Genomic DNA, 3061 nt, shown 5'->3' with positions numbered 1-3061 from the left:
ACAAGGAACTAAAGAAGCTTATTGGAAAAAAGATAATCAACCCAATTAAAAGATGGGAAAATGAGCTGAACAAAAATCTCTCTAAGGAAGACATACGAACAGCCAAAAAGCATATGAGGAAATGCTCTGCATCCCTCATCATAAGGGAGATGCAGATAAAAACCACAATGAGATACCACCTAACCCCTGTCAGAATGGCAAAGATTAAGAATATAAAAAGTGGTAAGTGCTGGCAGGGATGTGGTGAAAAGGAAACCCTCCTACACTGTTGGTGGGAATGTAAACTGGTTCAACCACTGTGGAGAACAATATGGAGGTTCCTCAAAGATCTACAAATAGAACTACCATTTGATCCAGCAATCCCACTTCTGGGAATCTACCCAAAGGACAGGAGAATGCTCAGTCAGAAAAGTGCTTGCACATCAATGCTTATTGCAGCATTACTCAGAATTGCCAAGACATGGAACCAACCTAAATGTCCACAAACCAATGAATGGATTGGAAAAGTGTGGTATATATACTCTATGGAATACTACTCAGCCATAAAAAATAACAAGACCGTGGCATTTGATAGAAAGTGATCAGATATGGAGGATCTATTGCTGAGTGAAGTAAGCCAGGCTATGAAAGAAAGATATTGTATGTATCCACTCAATATATACCGACTATCCGCACTCTATGGTAGAGAGCAAAATATTGGAGGACATAAAAGCAGTGAAAGTACTTAACGAGAATAAGACAGTGTGGAATAGGGGGGTAAAGAGAAGAGGATAGAGAAAGATAACAAGAGAACAAATAGAGAGGTAGGATATTAGTGGGAAAGAGATATGGCTTATTACCTGTTGATAATGACATGTATAGTATTGTCAACTGGATTGGTCTAAGAAGTATTTCATGATGGTAAAGTCTTTTTACAAGCAAAATGAGAAATAGTGATTGACTGTTTAAAAAAATAATTAGAATAATAGTAATAATGATTGGGAAAAACATTGAAAAGATATTGAATGATGAAGTGGGGAGATTAATGTCTCTATATTGACTGACATTCATGGCATTCCCTATTGAAAAGATATTGAATGATGAAGTGGGGAGATTAATGTCTCTATATTGACTGACATTCATGGCATTCCCTATTGAAAAAGCAATGTAATACACTGTAAAGTTGGGAACCAGCAGTTAGCGTAATGGCTATGTCGCGCCGGGCACGTGTGCGTAGGTGCCCAAGATCCTGAGAGGAGAATGGAGGAGAAGTGATTGCGGCGTGACCATCCCCCCTGGGGAGTGATTTCTTGCTTTCTGTCTCTATGTCTCTGTCTGGCGAGCGCACGCGCCCTATAGCGAAGACCTCTCCAAAAAAAAAAAAAAAATACACTGTAAAGTTATATGCAATCCAATGTAATATAAACAAGATTATGATGATAATAAAAAATTGAAAAAAATAGCTTATCCAGTCAACATGCTTATGCCACTGACCTACATACAGTGTTGACTATAAAACCTGTGACTTCCCAATCAGACGTCCCTGATGTCTCTTCTGAGACTCAGACTTGTTTTCAGCTGCCAACAAGATGTCATCATTTACCTACTAGATGACAAAAATACTGAAGTCCTCAGTGGAACAAATCAGCTACCTCTCAGACCCATTCTTCTTCCTGTATTTTCTTTCTTGGTCACTTGTTTCCCAGTCACTGAAACCAAACACGGGTTGGTCCGCCTTTTCCTTCTCCTCTATCAATGGTTCATGAAGTCATTCTGCCTCTGACTCTTCAGTAGCTCCTGATTCTGTTTTTAAAATCATCCTCACTTTCTACCTTAGCTCAGTTCTCATCAATTCTTACTGGAACAACTGCAGACAATCTCTTCAGTGGTTTCTCTGTGTTGTGTCTTATCCTCTTCATTTTGGTGTAACTCACCCTCTTACCACTGCCAGAACAGCTGTGTAAACTGTTAACCAGCTTGAAAGATCTTTCTTATGAAAGTTTTTCCAAAGCTCCCCATGGTCTTCAGTAGGGAATTTTAATTTTTCAGGCTGTCATAACTGCTGCCACCCACCTCTGCTCTTTTACCTCAGTGTCTGTGTGACCTTGAGTGTCTGAGCTAGTGCTGGGCCCTCAGGCTGGAATATTCACCCTCTCCCTTGTTCACCTTGTTTGCTCCTGATCATATTTAAATTCAGTTTATTTCACTTCTCTGAAGCATTCTGTATTGGTTTTCTGTTATTGCTGTAACAAATTACCAAAAATGTAGTGGTTTGAAGCAACACAGCTTTTCTGTGTTTTTCTCTTACAGTTCTGGAGGGTCAGAAATCTGAAATCACTGGGCTAAAGTCAATGTGTTCACAAGGCAGGTTCTTTTTGGAATGTCCAGGGAGGAATCTGTTTCCCTTTTCAGCTTCTACTGGTTGCCTTAATTCCTTGACTTGTGCCCTGGCCTTCTCCATCACTTCAATCCTTACTTCTATAATCACTTCTGTAACTCTTCCTGTCCCCTTCTTATAAGGAGGCCATGATAACACTGGATCTACCTTGATAATCCATGATAACCACCCCTATCTCAAGATGCTTAACTTCATCACACCTGCAGAGTCCTGTTTGCCATATAAGGTAACAGTCCTGATGACTAGCACACGGACACTTTGGGGGACCATCATTCAGCCTACCAGGACTTCTCTGTTTGAATGAAGAAATGAGGAAACTCTTTTTACTCACCCAAAGAGTCACCAATTGCTTGGTCCGTACTAGCCCCTGTAGTCCCTGAGTGTTTCCTAATTTCCTTGACATTTCTTTCCTTAGACTCTCATTCAGTTTTCTCCACTTTATTTCCCCTAGGGCAGACTGTATTATCACTAGCAGACATTTCTTATTTGGCATGAGTAGCTTTTTTTTTTTCCTTCCTTTTATTTATTTATTTTTACATTTTTCCACATTTACTTTACATATCAAAAAATTTTAGCTCATACTCCATAGTTCTTGACAGTTTACAAACAACTTTCAAAATTTCAAAATACTGAATTTTAAAGATAATGTTCAAAATATTTCTTATAATTTTGTATAATTTTATG

The sequence above is a fragment of the Tupaia chinensis genome, unplaced genomic scaffold (assembly GCF_000334495.1).
Source record: "Tupaia chinensis unplaced genomic scaffold, TupChi_1.0 Scaffold000597_1, whole genome shotgun sequence".
NCBI classification, from domain to species: Eukaryota; Metazoa; Chordata; class Mammalia; order Scandentia; family Tupaiidae; genus Tupaia; species Tupaia belangeri.
The sequence above is the reverse complement of the archived record's forward strand: the minus strand, read 5'-3'. Positions refer to the sequence as shown.